Genomic DNA, 21694 nt, shown 5'->3' on the forward strand with positions numbered 1-21694 from the left:
TAATACGCCACAAGAAAATACACTTAAAAACAGCAGATTTGTTTATTTTTTTTTTTTAAACACTTGGTTGTTGGTTATAAACCTTATTCAGCATCAGTGAATACTTGAGTTCCTTCTCAGTAAGCCAATTGGGAATTTTATAACTGAAATCATGGAATAACTGGATTCCATGATAAATAAAATTGCCAATAAAAAATTTTTTGGAATGTGATTTTTTACAGGAGAAAAGTATTGTTTATAAAGAAAAATATATTTTGTGCCATAATGACTAAAAAACAAATGAAATATGAACTTATATTACTACTTATATTAATATAATCGTGGCGTATATTGTCCACCACCGGAAACAACAAATACTAAACTGTAAATTACGATCTTCCCAGAACGCCTATTATAACGAAACTAAAACTAAATTGTAAAGCACATTCCAGTAATAGGTTAGGGAGATAAAGAAGGTCAAAAATTAAATTTTTAAATATATTTGCAGTAGAATTCTTATATATGGCGTACAAAATACGCCAGCGCGTGTAGTTAAAGGTTAAGAACTACGTCAGAACTTAATATTCGAACTTTACTTTCTCAGAAAACCGCCAAAGCGGCTTCTGCCGAGGCTCAACCAATCTCTCTCTTTGAAAGCCCAAACTGAATTTCCAATCTCACAACTTGTATGAATTTCCCTAAACCAAAACGCTTTCTTCCAAAAACCCACTCCATTTCTCATTCTACCCTACTCATCCAATCAACCAATAAGAAAAAAGTTTAATCCTTCCTTCTTTCATCATTGACTAATAAAAAAATAACTAAGCTTCCTACACTTTTTATCGACCAATAGAGAAAAAACAAAACATGTCCTAAGCCCAACCTACTTAGTAGGGAACCATCAAAAATCAGTTTGCAAAGTCAGCAAACCTCTCTCAGTTCCACAGTTCTCAAGAAAGATATTGCAGAGTCCAAAATTAACACATGTCTGTGCTCTCTAATAATGATATAAGCACGTATTGTGTACTTAAACTCCAAATACTTCTGGCGCCAAACACCATTATCTACAATGTAACTCTTTTTTACATCACAAACTGAACGGTAAAAGTTCAATTTTCGAGCGATAATATAAAAACAGAAAACCGAAATTAGACATGACTGCAAAATAATATAACGTATTTCTTTAACAAAACTGATAAACTACCAATTATCACGTATTTTTTTGGAACAGAGATAAATTCAATGAATTTACTTAGCATATGAAGCGATATTCTTATGTCTACAGGGTGAGACAAAAATATGTAAGAATGACATTTACGATTTTTGGTTTCGGATGAGGCAAATTAATTGAGTTCTTTTGAACCGTTTCAGTGTATGGTGTATTCGTGTTCGGCCACCCCACAAACCCACAAGTGACAAAATCTGGCCCCTAATATACTAGTTTTGATAAGTTTGCACTTTTTAATGCATTTTATGTACTGTCACTGTAATTATGTATTTACAACTATTTTTCTATTGTCAACATTTTTCTGACATCATCCAGAACACACTGCAAAAAGTTGCAAATCAACCGATTCTGTATTTAAAAATTAATTTATTTCGGTAATTCTTGTTCCAAATGCCCTAGTCTAAGGTGTGTCTGTGTATTATAAAATGTAAAGTACTTATTCGAATTGTATACCGCAGTATTCCCACCAATTACCTCATGGTGGATGCAAATAATTTTTCAGTGAAAAAAGAAAACGGCCAATATCTACGTTTAATAACAAATCCAAAATAAAATATTTCGTAAAACAGTAAAAGTATCGAAAGTTGTTAACGCACTTAAAAAGTTTACCCAAACTAATAAATCTAAAGTACGACTTTGTGGCACATAAAATTTATTATACTAATTTAAAACTTTATTGATCATAAATATTATCAATTTTTCTTGTCTGGAAAAGATTTCTGCCCGAGACTATTCTTTGCCCCCACATCAGTTTTGATAACTTTTCAATCTCGAAGCCATAAAATTTATTGAATATATTTGGCTGACGAGAGTTTGGCAAGACTATAAAATTTTAAAAAATTGCTGACGTTTTACGTTATTTCACTTATCGTTCAAGTAGGTATCTATATTTATGTAACAAAACAAAAAATAATATTAAGACACTTTAAAAACGCGAGGTCAGGTAACCGTTATAGCCCTATCAAAGGAAAATCTGACCTAAAAAAAAATAAAGGAAAGAAGAAAATTTGGGAATAGGTAGTTGAAATTGTCTATTATTATATAAGAAAAAGTTTACTATTCTGCGTCCCCTCCATTTTTGTAAAATTCCATGGAAGGGGTATTCCATGGGGGGGAATATGCCTTCTCGGGGGTGAAAAAATATACATTCAAAATAAGTCCGGAATTGGATATCATTACTAATTCTTACCAACTTTAGCTCTATAGAGTATTTTCACTAAATCAATACTTTTCGAGATATTTTTGTGTTCATTTCATGAACATTAATGAATGTTTTATTTTTTAACAAAAAATAACATGTTTTCGGTCGCTTTTCTTTCAAATAACTCAAAAAGTAAATATTTTATCAATAAATAATATTTTTAGCAGAAATAAAGCTTATAAACCATTGAAAAAAAAATGGTGTCAGCATAAAGTCTGCATACCCAGTAGAAACGGAGTTGTATCTTATGAAAAGTAGGTTCTTTCGAATCTAAAATCGAATATTTTAACGTGAAATAACCAAAAGCCGGAGGAGTTTTCGGGGAAAACTCATTACAACTTTTAACTACAACTAAGTGTTTAAAAAAAGGTTTATTTTTGTTTAAAAAAACTTCTAACATTAAAAGTAAGTGAGTTATGCTCAAAATATTGTTAGTCACTTTTATATTTTGGTAAAAAATTGCGAAAATCACCCCCTAATTAGCATCCCAAATAAAATTAATCGTTAGCGCTTCACAAGTTACTTTACTTACATATGTATTGTTTATATGATCTATAGGTTTCGTTGGGTTCAAAGTGCTCAATTTTGAAAAAAAATTTGTTTTAAGGTGTTTTTTTTTACTTTAAACAAAATTTCACATTTTGTTTAAAATATTGTAATTATTAGTAATACCAAAAATCTCATAGAGTAATAAAATGTACGTCTGGCTTTTCTGAATATTTTGGATTTTTTGTTATCGTGTCAGACAAAAATTGGTTATGCTATGGCTGTTCAAAATTGGCAGACCAACCATAATATTTTAATCGTAACTCACTTACTTTTAATGTTAAAGTTTTTTTTTCTACAACCGTGTTAAAAATGCAATTTTTAGCACTCCATACGAGCGTTAAAATGCTACTTTAAAGCACTAGTGCTTTAAAAATTTTAAGGCCCTGCAGTGAAAAGTGAACTGTCAAATTGTAAAACGTCAAAATATTTATATTTCATTTATTAACATTAATATTAATAGAACAACTTTCGCAATTTGAAAAAGGTGGTTTGAAAGATTGTCTAAAATTTAATTTAAACTGTATTATTGCATTTTTAACACGTTTGTAGAAAAAAATTATTAAAATTTGTTAGAATATGCAACAATAAAAGTAAGATGTTATTCTATAGTTGTTATGATTTACGTATTGACAGTATAGGCAGTTTTCATGTAATGTCAAGAAAAATATAAAAATGGAATGTCAGTCAAGTTCAAGTAAAAGTTTTTGTAGATATTGTCCTGTAATTGAGAATGAATAAATTATAATTGTTGATATATAAGGCGTTTGTAGAAAAAATATTGTATGATATACGTGTTAAAAAGTACATTTTTAAGGCACTCATATGAATTGCAGAATTCGCTTCGGTCATTCTGCAAACTTTCACATGCGTGCCTTAAACGTGTACTTTTAACACTTATATCATAAATAACTATTAAAAAACAAAAATACACCTGTTTTTAAACACGGTAAAAAAAGTGTTATCAGTTTTCCCCAAAGAGTGCACCGTTTTTTGGTTATTTCACGTTGAAATTTTCGATTTAAAATTTGACGAAATAGAACCTAAATTTCATAAGCTACAACTCTGATAAAATTAAAATCGAAATTCAAATTGAACTCATTTTTGCCGATAGTTGACGAGTTCTGAATTTTCTTTGTCAGTTTGAGATGCGCGGGGAAATTGTGACCCCACCGTATGTTTTCTTTAATAAATTCAAAAGTATTTTCAATTTTTAACTCATTATTTTTTTATTTGACTTTAATATCATTCTAGATATCCTCGTATTTTGAAATAAAAAAAAATTCCCTATATTTTACGAATAAACAAAATATTCTGAAGTTGATGTTTAGTCAAATACTATATTATGTATAATTCCAAGTAGTTTTACGCTAATGATGTCGACTTTGCAAAGTAACAAGACACTTACTCAACATACACACTACAAATGACACTAATACTCATGTTGTGACTGGCTGAATGACATAAAGTCCATGCCAAAAAATAATTTAAAAAAAAACTTCATTTTTTTGTTAATTGTCATTTTTGACCTGGGGTCATTTCCCCCCCCCCCTTGGTCATCCGTGTAACAAAAAAAGGTTGGTCATCGGAAGGTTAAGAACGCATTTTTTGTATGCAGTTTTTTAATATTATATCATGGCTTGGAGTCACAAAGTTTTCTGGCGCATTCACGAATCGAATGCAAAAAGAATTATTAAGATCCGTCTTGTCCTTTTTTTCTCGGAGGTTCAGTGCTTTATTGCTTCGACTACAGGCTTCGTAAATGCTGTAGACATCGGCATCGTGGACAGAAAGATAAAAGTAAACATTAACTGTCCTAAAACAAAATGTGAGATAAAATGTAGAATTAAAACTGCTGGTAAAACGTTTTTGTAAATGACGTCAGTTTTTTTGTAACGAAACTTAAAACTTCTAACATTTGCAACAGAAATTTCAGCTTTGGAAACTGCTGCACGAAAAATGTCTGCTTATTATCTGGCAAACCAGTCGATCAGATAGCCTAGCGGAACGACAGGTGGCCCGCACATCAATTCACAGTGATGAATGTGAATTTACTTATTGGCCCAGTAAACGGAAAATAAAAAAGCTTTTTTAAAAAGCAGTTAAAAATTCATAAAAATCTGAGGCTTAGACTGGAATATACGGGCGTTTCATCCGCCTACGGGCCGCAGGTACTTCAGCAATCTCCTCGGGTACTTCAGCCAAGAGTTCACGTATCTTCCTAAAGTCCTTTTACCCTATGACGGCCAATATGCAATTATAGTCCAGAGAAATAAGATTTTTCTCGTGACACATCCCCCTCCAGGCCGAAACCAAATTTTTTGAGTAGTATGGACATCTATATTATTAACCCATATATGTTTCCTGCAGTCGATTTTGATGATATACATAGTTATAAACAAATGAAAATCAAAAAACGGTAAATTATCGCTTTTTTCGTCTATTACCAAAAAGTTAAGCACTTAAAACAAATTTGAGAGTAAGAAACTCATAAATCGTATAAAACACTTCAATATGGCGTTCGCTGAATATTTCCATCCTTATTGGTTGCTTAGAAAATTGCAAAATAAATCATAAATTTTGAGTTTTTATAAATATTCATAACTTATGCAAAACTTAACTTAGAACCTTCTTATTACACCCAATGCTGATACTTCTTGTACTTAAATTATATTTTAAATTTCAAAGCAATTGGTCAAATATTTTAAAAAATATTTAATTTGTTTTTCCCAAATTAATTTTTTTTGCAACACTATAAGTCAAAAAATTATGAGGTTACAATAGCACTTCGGACAGTTTATGAAAGAAGAACATTTATACAGCACCTTAATTAAAAATAAATGACAAAAAATAATTTTAAACAGTGTAAAATTATTTTACAAAAACATGTCGATTTATTGCTTACTTATAAACAATTAGAATAACTTTTTAACCGTTACCCGTAGAAAAATTATTTTTTTATATTTAGAAAGACTGAATTTTTATACACATTTAGAAAGAAAAACAACTGTCCTAGGACAATTAGGGACAAAATTGACCCCCTAATTTTTTTAATTCACATGTTTTTGCAAAATTATCTTGCAATATTTATAATTATTTTTTGTATTTTTTTTTAAATTAAATTAATACTGTAAATTTTCTTCTTTCATAAACTATCCAAAATATTACTGTAACTTCATCATTTTCTGACTTACATTGTTGCAAAAAAATTAATTTTGGAAAAACAAATTAAATAACGTTTAAACTATTTGACCAATTACTTTGAAATTTAGGGTATAATTTAAGCACCATAAGTCTCAGCACTCCGTGTAATAAGAAGGTTCTAAGTTAATTTTTACATAAGTTATGAATATTTATATAAACTCAAAATTTATTATTTATTTTGCAATTTTATAAGCAACTAATAAGGATAGACATATTCAGCGAACGCCATATTGAAGTTTTTTATACGGTTTATGAGTTTATTACTCTCAAATTTGTTTAAAATGCCCAATTTTTTAGTAATAGACAAAAATTTTTGGTTTTTTGATCTTCATTTGTTTATAACTATGTATATCATCAAAATCGGCTGCAGGAAACATATAGGTTATTATTATAGATGACCATACTACTCGAAAAATTTGGTTTCGGCCTGGAGGGGGTTGTGTCACCAACAGGATATTTTTTTCCTTATTTCTCTGAACTATCAAGAGATGATCAGTGGGTATCAAACAGTGGGGCGTTAATATTTAATTCCGATCGCTTGAAAAGTAAAAATATTTGATTTCCTGTATTTTATGTTCAGTGAGAATATTGGATTTTACTCTATCAAAGGCAAATAAAATGAATTTAATATGTATATATAGTACAGGGCGTGTTAAAAGAAGTTAGACGAAATATTTCGAATACACGAAATTATTTGTCGACATCAAATGTCCATTAAGACCTCTATTTTGCGTAGAATGAATATTATACGAATGGTTTTGAATGCAGTAAAATTGGAAAATATTTGTCAAGTTTCTGGTATGTCCAAATTTGAATAAAATACATCCAGGACTTTATTTTCTACAGACACTCTATTAAATATAAACTTGAAACAAACTGGCACTAAATTACTTCCGAGTTTTCAACAAAACAAAAGGTTTAAACAAGTGTAGTGATTTCAAAAACGGTTCACATGTTTTAAATAAGATTTTTGCTTATCATGTATTTTGCTAAAATATTAAATAACACCAATACAATTCACAACAATCGTTTAATTTTTAACGATAAACAAAAGTGTAATATGATGACAAGTTTGAATTTGATCGACTTTGTCGATAACAGTATCGTTAATATATATTTTTAAATACCATGAATCATTTTCCAATCATTGGGTGGATTTAAGAAATACATTATTTACTAAGCCAATTTTTTTACGTGTATAAAGGAGATTATAATAATTATGACACATGGTACTCCTTATATTTTTTAAATAATATGGTTTTGTAAAGGCATAACTTTGATTATTGGCTAAACCTGCATTATACGATACGTCACAAAAAATTAAAAAAAAATGAACATGTAAATTCACTGTTTAAATAAATGTATATTCCGTACTATTGCAATAAAATTATAAAAGGAATAAACGAAAACTTGTTGAGTAGTGCTGATTGACACAACAGCCCAGTAAAATGTTATTCATACAGATGGTGTAAAATATATCGCAGCTTATCTGGTCCGCTAGTAATAAATTTATCAGCATTTAATTGCAAAGCGATCTCCTTAGGTAAAAAATATTTTAATAATCTATTAATCTGGATTAATTTGGATAATTTAGATAATGATGAGATAAACACAATGGTGTTTAACAATTTTGAGGATAGCATGCAGAACAGGACTGACGGCGATAGATACTCTTTGGGCATTGTTCACTTTAATATAAGAAGTATACAAAAAAATTTTCAGGAACTTCTAGTGTACATTGAAATGTCCAAAAACATGTTCGATGTTATAATTTTGTCAGAAACTAGAGAAATAACTGATCTTAGTAACTATATAATACCAGGTTTTACTATTCATTATAATGAATCATTAGCTAATAAATGTGACGGTGTTGTTGTTTATATTAGGAATAATTTAGGTGCCTCGGTAAATATATTACCCATCAATGAAAGTAAATTTTTAAGGGTTACCTTTTCTAGTAAAAAATTATCTAATACAATTTGCAAAATAGGTATAACGGCTTTTTATAGGCTTCCATCAACAGATATTAAACAATTTTTAGAGGATTTCGGTGAATATTTTGGAACAATACAAAAACAAAATATTGAAATATTTGCAGGTGATATTAATATTGATTTAAAAAAAAGAGATGAAGTTTCTACAAACAGTTATTTGAATATATCAAATTCTAATGGTTTTGTTTCCTATATAAACTAATCTAAAACAGCAAATTAGTATTGATCCGTTCGTTTTTCACACTGACATGACTGATCACGTCACTCCAGCCGTTTTGGTAAATAATGAAACTAAAAAAACCCTACACCTGAATCTCCAGTCATAATTAAAAACCTTAATACCGGAAAACTACAACAGCTTCTAAAAAATGAACATTGGAATGATATTTATATAAACAAAATAGATTATCAAGTTGCATATGATACACTTATAAATAACTTAAATAATTACATACAAACCTCTACGGAGGTAAAAAGTATGAATAAAAAAATATCAAAAATAAAACCCTGGATAACGGTGGGGCTGGTATCGTCAATCAAACGACGAGATTTTCTTAAAAAGAAATTATTAAAACAATTTTCACCAGCACATAATGCTGAATATAAAAATTATAGAAACAAACTTAATAGTCTACTAAAAAAAACCAAGAATGACTTTTATCAAAATAAAATTCATGAAGCTGGTGGAAACACAAAAAAAATGTGGAATATTATAAATGATATCTCTGGTCGGAATAAAAAATCTAAAAACATTGAACACATATCAATTGTTAATGACAATATAACTGTAAGTAATAACAAAGAAAAAGCAGATATGTTTAATAATTTCTTTTCTAATATTGGTGCTGATATGGCAAATAGAATACCGGTGACAAGTATACCTGATAATTTTATTGCTAATGATAAGGTTGAATCTAGCTTATTCTTAAAACCAGTAACTAAAAATGAAGTAACAATACTAATATCAAAGTTAAAAAATAACTGTGCTCCTGGACCAGATAAATTGTATGCTAAAACAATAAAAAATATCCATGATCTAATCTCACAGCCTTTAACTCATATTATAAATTTGTGTTTTCAAAGTGGTAAAATACCACTACAATGGAAAGAATCTACAGTCACCCCCATTTTTAAATCCGAAAATTCGAGTAAACTGAACAACTATAGGCCCATTTCTTTAATAAATAATTTTGCTAAAATATTTGAAATGGCCCTAAAAGAAAGGTTGCTTGAATTTTTTCATATAAATAAGGTTACTTCAGATAAGCAATTTGGTTTTGTAAAAAAATCAAGTACAGAAAGGGCTGTAGTTGACCTACTGGAGAAAGTGATCGGAGCTGTGGATGAATCATTGAAATGCTTAGTGGTTTTCCTTGATTTAGCTAAGGCGTTTGACACGGTCTCTCATAAAATTCTCTTAGATAAACTAAGTAATTATGGGGTTAGGGGAATTGCACTAAATCTAATAGCAGATTATTTGCCGGAAAGAGCTCAACGAGTAAATATTGGCCCAGAATTGAGTTCTGAAACTACAATAAAATTCGGAGTACCACAAGGAACAGTATTAGGACCACTTTTATTTAATATTTATCTGAACAATATCACAAGAATTAATAGTTTCAACGGCCACATTGTTTGTTATGCCGATAACACAGCAATATTATTTATGGGGAAAACATGGGAGGAGGTTAAAACCAGCTCTGAAATGAACCTAAAACAGCTAAACTTATGGCTAAAATTTAACAAACTCACTTCTTCTTCTTTAAGTTCCACCTTGTATCGAAGGTTGGAAATCATCATGGCAATGCGGACCCTGTTGAATGCCGCTCTAAATAGCTCTGCACTACTGCATTCGAACCATTCCCGTAAGTTCTTAAGCCAGGATGTTCTTCGTCTTCCCACATTTCGCTTTCCTCGGATTTTGCCTTGCATAATAAGTTGTAATAATGAGTATTTTTGCCCTCTCAGCACATGTTCCAAGTACTCAAGTTTTCGTCTTCTGATAGTTAGTATTATTTCCGGTTGATTTCCTATCCTTCTAGTTACTTCCACGTTCGACATTCTTTGAATCCATGATATTCGTAGGATTCTTCTGTAACACCAAAATTCAAAGGCGGCCAACTTATTCAAATGGACTTGTTTCAACGTCCACGCTTCCAAGCCATAAAGAAGAGTAGAGAACACGCAACATAGAAGCATCCTTAGGCGTAGTTCTAACCTTATATCCCGACAACAAAGAAACTTTTTAAGTTTAATGAATGATGCACGTGCTATTTCAATACGTGTCTTAATTTCTTTGGTTTGGTCTACATTTGATGTTATCCATGTTCCTAAGTATTTGTAGTTATCCACGCTCTCAATCACAGTATCTTCAATAGTTAATTGGATGTTTACGTGTGCTGATTTAGTTATGATCATGCATTTAGTTTTCTTTAAATTCATCTTCAGTCCGTACTCATGACAGCGTTCATTAAGGCGTTGCATTACGTTCTGTAAATTATTGTTATTATCTGTTATTATTACTGTATCGTCTGCAAAACGTAAGTTGTTCAAAACTTCTCCATTGATAGATATACCTTCTATTGAATTTGAGAGCGCTTCTTGAAATACCGCTTCACTGTAGACATTGAAAAGTAGTGGAGACAGCACGCAACCCTGACGGACTCCTCTCTGTATTTTGATATCTTGGGTGTCCTGGTTGTCAACTCTTATCTTGGCAGTTTGATTCCAATCAAGTTTGATTTCCCAACAAACTGACATTAAATATTAAAAAAACAAAATATATCGCCTTTAGCCCAACAATTGTTGACCAACCTACAAATTTTTTATAAAATTGCATAACGCAAAATGTCAAGGACAAAATTGTGACTGTTCTTCAACAGAAAAAGTTTTCTCTATAAAGTATTTAGGTGTCTTCACAGATCAACATTTACGTTGGTCAGACCATATCACTCATGTCAGTAAACGAATAAGGACTCTAATGCATAAATTTTATATCTTAAGAGATATTCTACGCAGGAAAAAATTAATCATGGTTTATAACTCGCTTGCAGAATCAGTCTTAAGATATTGTATTGTAGCATGGGGTGGCGCGTTTAACAAAACTCTTAACATTTTAGAAACAGTTCAAAATACTCTATTAAAAATAATTTTTAAAAAAAGAAAACTGCATCCAACAAAAAAATTATATGATGAATCCGAGATATTTAGTGTTAAATCCCTCTACATCTATAACTGTGTTTTAAATGTTCATATAAACTCAAAAAAATTTAAATTTCAAAGCAACCGATTAACTCGATCAGTAACAAATATGGATATTAGTATTCAGCAGTTCAAAAAATCAGTAACACAAAGATCCCTAATGTTCTTTGGACCTAAATTTTATAACATAATTCCTATACATATCAAACAAGAACCTAAATTATTTAAATTTAAAAAATACATAAAAACCTATCTAAAACCCACTTACAATTATTTTTGGACGCAATGTCTTAATGTATGAACGACAGCATAATCAGAGTAAAATTTGGGTGTATATTGGTATTATAATTAACAAAGTATTCAGCAGCTAGAGAGGTTTACCGTCCGTCTTGTTCTGTTGCATTATCTCTTCGATTGTTAGGTATGTTACTTCTTAGTTCCAACCTTAATACTACTTTTATGTACAATTGATACAGTTTCGATTGGCATAGTACAGTGCAAAACAGGCAACTCTTGCCTAGGCATGGTGCTGAGTCAGTCGATACTAATAATAATATAGGATCTAAATGTAAAATGTTGTACACACATATTTTGAATAAATTTGAATTTGAATTTGAATATTAATATGTACTTTGTCTTATAATATGATTCGGATTAATTCATATATTTCACCCCTCAACACATGATCCAACTATTGTGTTTCCCTCTTGTATCTTACTTAGCAGTACTTCTTTTACTGAGATGCCGAAGTACATCATCGCTGGTAATTTTTTGTACACATGAAATTCTCATAATTTATTATCTGTATTGTTATGCTCTGTATTTCCTCTCTGTTATGACATTGATCAGCATTCTTATTTTGATAAATAATTAATTATTTTAATTATTACTTATGGAAAACAAAACCAAAATTAAATAAAACTTTCTAATAAAATTTATTTTCAGACCTAATTTATTTATTTTAATGTATTACAACTATTTCTTATCTAATAAATTAATCTTTAATTCTGCTATCTTCTTTTTTTAGCCAATTTTCATTTAAATAATTCGTTAGACGGTTATTACTATTGTATAAAAAAATAGATAGATTTGAATAGATTACTTATTTCTTATTTGAATTTACCAATGACTAAATTGTGCTGTAGAACTGTTCAATAAAAAATAAAAAATATGTTATGTGATATAAAACACCTCTCTCCGTTTCACAAATAATCTGACTAACCTTTTTTCCCTTCTTTACTTCTACTCATGGTTTTGTGTACTCCTTGATTCTCCCACACGTGCTCCTAGGATCCTTCTCGTCCAAACTGTTTCACAAACAACAACACTCGCTCGAAATCTCTCCTCAGTTTTCTCTCTGCTCGATATCTTGTGCAAATTGATACCAACCGGCTACTCGTTCCAGACAGAAACAGGAATCTCTTCGGACACAAGGAGATTTAACTTCTCAAGTCGATCAACGATTTCGTTTCAACACGATTCTGCTTACACGGCCACCAACTTCACCACTTTACACCGACTTCTTATTTTTCAAAAACTGGACTGCTCTCTCCAGATGTTCATTCTACAGTAAAACTTTTTTTCCCCCAAGTCAGACTCACTCTACTCTATTCTCCTTCCATCCGACTTTCTCACCAATCACAAAACATCCGCTCTACACATTACATCCCGCCTTTCATTTCTTAAGAACAAACTAATTTTGTATACAACTTTTCCATTTTGTCAAATTCCAGGAGACTCCAAAATTACTTTTGTGTTTCTACATGCTGTAAATACAGCATGCTATACAGATTTTTCTAATTGTAACATTTAGCGGGGCACTTTTAGAAAATGGAAAGAAAGGATAATGACACAGGAAGTGAAACCGATGACGAAACGAAACGCAAAAGAGAAAACTTGGATGATTGTTTTAATAGAAGTAAAATTACAAAACGGTCACCAAGCAAAGCAGGCAACGAAAAGAATGAAGACATGGAAAATGTTATGATTACGATGATGAGAGAGCTCATGAATAAAAATAATGAAATGCTTCAGGAAATAAAACAAATAAGAAAAGAACAACAACAAACCAATAAAGAGTTAATGGATGTAAAAGTAGAGAATCAAAAACTAAAAAAAGAAGTAAAATTGCTACATGAAAGAATGGAGCAACTGGAGAAATTTAGCAAAAAGAAAAGCTTGATCGTAACTGGGTTGAAAGTACAAACAAATGATGATAAGAAATTAAAAGAAGAAATGGAAAATTTCATAGCCCAAGAGTTGCAAACACAAATAAAACTAAGAAGTGCAACAAAAATAGGAGAAACAGTATGCGCGATAGAGACAGAAACTTTCACGGATAAAATGGAAATCCTAAACAAGAAAAGTAAACTAAAACAGCATAAAGACCGTATCTATATAAACAACGATTTGACATCGAAAGAAAAAGAAATACAAAAGGAAATAACTAAAATAGCAAAGGAAGAAAGAAGCAAAGGTAAGCAAACGAAAATCGGCTACAAGAAATTAATAGTAAATGGCAAAATCTGGATATGGGACGAGGAGAGAGAACAGCTGATAGAAAATTCAAAAAACTAATAAACGAAGAACAGCGGCTGAAATATGGTATTGACATGGCAAAAAAAGGAATAACGACTTTGGAAAATGAGGGAAAAAACGATACAAATAAAGAAAAACATGAGGAAATAATAAAAATTGGAACCTGGAATGTACGAAGTACGTACGAAGAGGGTGCCTTAAAAAATTTAGATAATATTATGGAGAATTACAAAGTAGACATCCTGGCCTTACAAGAAACAAAACAGTTGGGAACTGAAATAGTCAAAATAGGAAAAAGAACCTTTTTTAAGAGTGGCGGGACAAACAGATATTTTGGAGTTGGATTTATGGTGACAGAAAAAATAAGTAAATTAGTTATAGACTTCCAAGCAATATCAGATAGAATATGTTATTTAAGAATAAGAGGAAAGTACAGAAAAATTAGCATCATTAATGCACATGCCCCCACTGAAGAAAAAGACCTAGAAACCAAGACAGAGTTCTATGAGAAGCTAAGTAATTTGATGGATAAAATTCAGAAATATGACATAAAGATAATCGTAGGAGATATGAATGCCAAAATAGGAAGAGAAGAGATTTACAGAAGTATAACGGGTGGAAAAAGTTTGCATAAGGAATCAAATGAAAATGGGAAAAAATTAATTGAATTTGCAACAGAAAATAAAATGAAAATTGTAAGCACAAGATTTGACCATAAGGATATTCATAAGATAACTTGGATATCTCCAGATGGAAGGACAAAAAACCAGATAGACCACGTATTAATAGAAAGTAAACATATCAGAGCAATTACCGATTCCAGAAGCTACAGAGGGGCAGATACCAATAGCGATCATATTCTAACGATAGCCAAACTTAAACAAGAGCTGCCAAGAAACCCAAGAACAGCAAAAGAAAGATTAACATACAAGATAGAATTACTTAAAGAAGAAAAAACGGCAAACAAATTTGTGGCAGAGATAAATAAAAGACTTCGTTACCCCACCGCAGAAGATATTGATGAAGAATGGAGGAATATACAGATAGCGATGACAGAAGCAACGGAACTATGTCTAGGAAAAGTACAAGCAGAGAAACGAAGAGACTGGTTTGACGAGGATTGTAAAATAGCATTGATACGTAGAAATAAAGCAAAAATAGAAAAAGACAAAAATAATACACAGGATACTACAGAAAAATATAAAATGGCAAGAAGAGAAGTAAAACAAATCTGCAGAAAAAAGAAAAGAGAACATCTTGACAAACAGTTGAAAACAATAGAAGAATCATACGTAAACAAGGAAATAAGAAATTTCTACCAAGAAGTAAAAAAATCTCGAGGAACTGCAAAGAGTAAAACAAGTTATTGTAGAGGTAAAGACGGTGTGCTTTTAGGAGAAACAACAGAAAAATTGAACAGATGGGCGGAGTATTTTGAAGAACTATTAAATGAAAATAAACAAGCAGAACCCCAGGAAATAAAACAACATGAACAGGATAACACAGAACAACAACGTGAAGAAGAACCTACACTACAAGAAGTAAAAGAAGCAATATTGAAGCAAAAAAATAATAAAAGCGCAGGAGAAAGCGGAATTCCGGCAGAGATTTTTAAAGTAGGAGGAGAAAAGCTGCAAGGAAAAATTTTCCGACTAATATTAACAGTCTGGCAAAAAGAGGAAATGCCGCAACAATGGAACAATGCACTCATCTGTCCAATCTACAAAAAAGGTGATGAAACAAGTTGCGAAAATTATAGAGGAATATCGCTATTAGAAGTGGCCTATAAAATACTTGCAAAAATCATCTGAAATAGATTGCAAAAGGAGGTAAATAAGATCATTGGAGAATACCAAGGAGGTTTTAGACCAGGAAGATCAACAACAGATCAAATATGTTTATTAAAACTAATACAGAACAACAGCTACGAACAAAATTTGGGACTACACATGTTGTTCATTGACTTTAAACAGGCTTACGACTCAGTAGACCGAGATATGCTCTATGAAGCAATGAGATCCTTGGGTATTTCAGGAAAGCTGGTTAAATTAGTGAGAATGACGCTCAACAATACAAAAAACAGGATAACACTGGAAGGAAATTTTTCAAAACAATTCACAGTGAATAAAGGACTGAAACAGGGTGACCCTCTATCTACAGACTTATTTAACTTGGTACTAGAACACATAGTAAGAAGGATAAAAATTAATACAAGCGGTACCATATTTAACAACAGACAGCAGTTTATAGCTTACGCTGATGATCTAGTCATCCTAACAAGAACAAAGGAACATCTCCAAAAAATATTCCAAAAGTTCGAAGCAGAAGCAAAAAGGTATGGATTAAGAATCAACCAAGGAAAAACACAATACATGGTAATGAAAGGAGATATAAATAAAGAGGATAACTATATAAAAATGAAAGGAGAAGGAGATGAATATAAATTTAAGGAAGTAGCAGAATTCGAATACCTGGGAGTGACTGTAACCAGTACTGGAAGGGAAGAAAAAGAAATAGATAAAAGATTATTGAAGGGAAGTCGAGTTGTGGGTGCCTTAAACACGATATTAAAAGCAAAAAATGTATCAATAAACGCGAAAATCAGAATGTATGAAACGATAATACGGCCCACAGTGTTGTATGCGAGCGAAACGTGGGTAATGAATCAACAAGAGGAGAAGAAGATACAGATATGGGAAAGGAAGATCCTGAGAAAAATTTTTGGAGGTATACAGATAGCGGAGAAAACCTGGAGGAGACGAACAAATGAAGAAGTAATGAGGATGTATGGGAGACCAAAAATAACGACAAAAATACGAGCCCAAAGAGTTAGATGGCTGGGACATATTACTCGAATGCCAGAAACTAGAAACGTCAAACGAATATTGAATGACAGAGCATTGGGAAAAAGGAGACGAGGTCGACCAAGGAAGAGATGGTTAGAGGCTGCAGAGAGGGATTTGGAAGAAATCGGGGTGAAGGACTGGAGAAAGAGTGCAGAGGACCGAACAGAATGGAGAAATATTATCCAGAATTTAGAAGCCGTAGGCCTATAAGGCCTGTTAGCGCTGTTATATATATATATATATATATATATATATATATATATATATATATATATATATATATATATATATATATATATATATATATATATATATACATCCTACTATCAATTTGGCATCGATACATTATGCATTTACCATCGATTTGGCATCGTCTTGCAAAGTGGCATCTGTATATCGATGCCACTTTACACTACCTTAATAACTTTATTCCTGTACTTGCTACCAGAAGTCTAATCAGCTCGGTAGTTAGAGATTTGATTCCTTGATGTTACTTTAATATATCAGCTTTCCTTGTTTACCTCTTACTAAGTTATATAAGTTTATTCCATAAAATGTTTGAGTCCAAAATGATCGTACAGTGAAAATATTATATACATTTAGTTCAGTGTTTTACCGTTTTGTCGCTGCCGTTATATACATGAAAACGTATATCCCACTTTCATTATCAATCATTTTGGCATCAGAAATTTGGCATCACTGTTGAATACAATATTATTCACAACGAAAAATAGACAATTTGAGAATGTATATATTATTTTCATAAAGAAATCAGTCTGGCATCATGTTTTATTGTTTTCACCCAATTTTGAAAAAATGTGAAAACTTTGTATTATGCACGTCCGTCTGTCCGTCTGTCTGTAACCACAACTCCTCCGTCAATATACCAGCTAGAATGACAAATGAGGTATCAAATGAAAGCTGATAATCCAAGGATGGTACTAAAGGTGAGATATTTGACCTTGGCGGTCTGTCCGTCGGTCTTTACGACCGCGAATATAACTCCTCCATCATTATACCAGGTAGAATGACAAATGAGGTGTCAAATGAAAGCATATAATCCAAGGATGGTACTAACGGTGAGATATTTGACCTAGGCTGTCTTTCCGTCGGTCCCTCTGACCGCAAATATAACTCCTCCGTCATTATACCAGGTAGAATGACAAATGAGGTGTCAAAAGAAAGCTTATAATACAAGGATGGTACTAAAGGTGAGATATTTGACTTAGGCGGTCTGTGACTCGGTCCCTCCGACCGCGAATATAACTTATCCGTCATTATACCAGGTAGAATGACAAATGAGGTGTCAAATGAAAGCTGATAATCCTAGGATGGTACTAAAGGTGAGATATTTGACCTAGGCTGTCTTTCCGTCGGTCCCTCCGACCGCGAATATAACTCCTCCGTCATTATACCAGGTAGAATGACAAATGAGGTGTCAAAAGAAAGCTTATAATACAAGGATGGTACTAAAGGTGAGATATTTAACTTAGGCGATCTGTGCGCCGGTCCCTCCGACCGCCAATATAACTCCTCCATCATTATACCAGGTAGAATGACAAATGAGGTGTCAAATGAAAGCTTATATTCCAAGGATGGTAATAAAGGTGAGATATTTGACCTAGGCTGTCTTTCCGACGGTCCGTACGACCGGGAATATAACTCCTCCGTCATTATACCATGTAGAATGAGAAATGAGGTGTCAAATGAAGGCTGATATTCCAAGGATGGTACTAAAGGTGAGATATTTGACCTACATGGTCTGTCCGTCGGTCCGTCCGACCGCGAGTATAACTCCTCAATCATTATACCAGGTAGAATGATAAATGAGGTGTCAAATGAAAGCTTATAATCCAAGGATGGTACTAAAGGTGAGATATTTGGCCTAGGCAATCTTTCTGTCGGTCCGTACGACCGCGAATATAACTTCTCCGTCATTATACCAGGTAGAATGACAAATGAGGTGTCAAATGAAAGCTTATATTCCAAGGATGGTACTAAAGGTGAGATATTTGACCCAGGCTGTCTTTCCGTCGGTCCGTACGACCGCGCATATAACCCCTCCGTCGTTATACCAGGTAGAATGACAAATGAGGTGTCAAATGAAAGCTGATAATCCAATGATAGTACTACAGGTGAGCAATTTGACCTAGGCTGTCTTTCCGCCGGTCCGTACGACCGCGACTATAACTTCTGCGTCTTTATACCAAGTAGAATGACAAATGAGGTGTCAAATGAAAGCTGATAATCCAATGATGGTACTACAGGTGAGCGATTTGACCTAAGCTGTCTTTCCGCCGGTCCGTACGACCGCGACTATAACTTTTGCGTCTTTATACCAAGTAGAATGATAAATAAGGTGTCAAATGAAAGCTTATAATCCAAGGATGGTACTAAAAGTGAGATATTTGGCCTAGACAATCTTTCTGTCGGTCCGTACGACCGCGAATATAACTTCTCCGTCATTATACCAGGTAGAACGACAAATAAGGTGTCAAATGTAAGCTGGTAATACAAGGATGGTACTAAAGGTGAGATATTTGACCTAGGCGGTCTGTCGGTGGGTCCGTCCGACCGCGAATGTAACTCCTCTATCATTATACCAGCTATAATAATAAATGAGGTGTCAAATGAAAGCTTATAATCCAAGGATGGTACTAAAGGTGAGATATTTGAGCTGGGTACTCTTTCTGTCCGTCCGTACGACCGCCAATATAACTCCTCCGCCATTATACCGGGTAGAATGACAAATGAGGTGTCAAATAAAAGCTTGTGGGTGAAAACCTAGGACTTACGAAGTCCAATTTAAAAATAGGGCATATCAGAGATATGCCTTAGACATCATAGAAGACAATGACACAGAAAAATCAAACAAGCAATATGTCAAAAGGGCCTTAGTTATGTATCTTCGGTCCTGTTGGTCCAATCGTGATGTATAGCACCTCAAATGATAGGATTTGACAAACAGAATACAATGAGAGAAAAATCAAATACAACGTCATGTCAAAAGGGCCTTAAACGCGTATTTTCGGTCCTATAAGACCAATCGTGACGTACGGCATCTCAAATAATAGGACTTGACAAATAAAATACAATGACACAGAAAAATCAAATACAGCAACAAGTCAAAAGGGCCCTAGTTATGTATATCTAGTCCTATTGGTCCAATTGTGACGTACAGCAGCTCAAATGGTAGGGTTTAATGAACAGAATACAATGACACAGAAAAATCAAATACAGCAATATGTCAAAAGGGCCTTATTTACGTATCTTCGCTCCTATTGGTCCAATCGTGGCGTACAGCACCTAAAATAACTGGATTTGACTAATATAATACAATGACGTATGAAAATCAATTACAGCATCATGTCAAAAGGGCCTTAGTCTTGTATCTACGGTTCTATTGGTTCAATCGTGACGTACAGCGTCTGAAATGATGGGATTTAACTGGCAGAATAAGATGGTGTAGACAAATGAAAATGACGGCATGTAATAACACTTTAAAATTGTAGAAATAAAATGGATTAACACACATGGTATGACATATTAGGTGAGAGTATTTAACAAATAGAATTCGATTACATACGTCCAGTTTTTGACAAGCGACTTCTCTACATATGATAAACGCGAAAGGGCCCCAACGTTCACTGCTCGACATAGGCCTCCCGTTCACTGCATGTACCCACTGCTTTCTGACGCTGTGACTTGAGAGGATAGGATTTAACGAATAGAACGACAAAGAAGACTAAACAAGGCAGCTCACGGGAAAAACACAACTCTCCGTTTTATACTCTACAGGGAAGCATCAAATATTCAACGTAAGAATATATTAGAGTATAACGGTATGATAAATCTTTTTCTTCTTTTTTTCATTTAGCGCATTCCGTACGTTTTTTAAACATAGTCAGGAGAAGTTGTTGAATTTCTGAAGTCTATAAAAGAATTTCTTAACAAACCTTTTTTTAATTGTGTTATGGATTATTTTTAAGAATGTGTTTAAAAGGCAGTTCGCAGGCTTATTGTTCAATGGTCTTATCACTTTCAAGCGCCTGTCTTTTTTGTAGGACTATTAATTGTTACTTGTGATTTCAACCATTCTAGCGGGGCAATGCCTTTTCTATAACTGAAATGAATATTGTTATCCATTTAATTTTTTTCCTCAATTAATTGAATGCCTCCTACTGGTGTTTGGTCTAAGCTTACCGCTTTTCCCCATTTAAGCTAAACTGCTCGTCAAAAGTTAGGGATATAGAAAATTATGCTCATTTTCATAGCTAATTTTTTCGAGAACAGATTAACGGATTCCACTATTTTTTTTTAATATTTTAGATTTTTCTTTAGTATTTACACAGTTGTGCAAAGGTTTACACAAACTTCTTTTTTGTACTTATACCGAGTGGTAGGTATAAGTACAGAAAAGAAGTTTGAGTAAACCTCTTGATAGGTATTAGTTACGTATCTTCACTCCCATTGGTCCCAACGTGTCGTACGGCGGCTCAAATCATTGGAATCAGCCAACAGAATACAATGACTAGGGAGCGGATTTATATGCGATCAATTTTGATGAAATATTCGCATATATATGCGGTAAAAAATTACGAAATATGCGCAAGATATGCACAAAAATTCAAAAAATGCGCATTTCGGGAAACCACAAATTTTCTGTCTTATTTAGTAATCTTATTTATTATTTTTCAAATAAAATCATTTTTTATATATGCAATTTATTCACAGTTTTTACAAAAACTGCTACCAATAGTTACCTATTTAAAATAAAACAACAATATCACTATAAATATATCTTCGATTATAATTCACTACAATGTGTTTTTCCAAATTCTTTACGAGGAAACATATTCTTTGATCAGACAAAATATTTTTATAACTTGAAAAACTCCTTTCAACATCGATAATTGGTGCGTATTTAAAATAACTTGTTAATTTCCGTTAGAAAATC

The 21694-nt window shown here is 32.5% G+C and overlaps 1 protein-coding gene across 1 annotated transcript in view; it reads left to right on the forward strand.

Annotated features, from left to right (window-relative positions):
• LOC114326047 (cell adhesion molecule DSCAML1) overlaps positions 1 to 21694 on the forward strand; it is a 1142530-nt gene that overhangs the window by 239364 nt on the left and 881472 nt on the right. The window lies entirely within an intron of this gene.

This window comes from Diabrotica virgifera, chromosome 6, assembly GCF_917563875.1.
Source record: "Diabrotica virgifera virgifera chromosome 6, PGI_DIABVI_V3a".
NCBI classification, from domain to species: Eukaryota; Metazoa; Arthropoda; class Insecta; order Coleoptera; family Chrysomelidae; genus Diabrotica; species Diabrotica virgifera.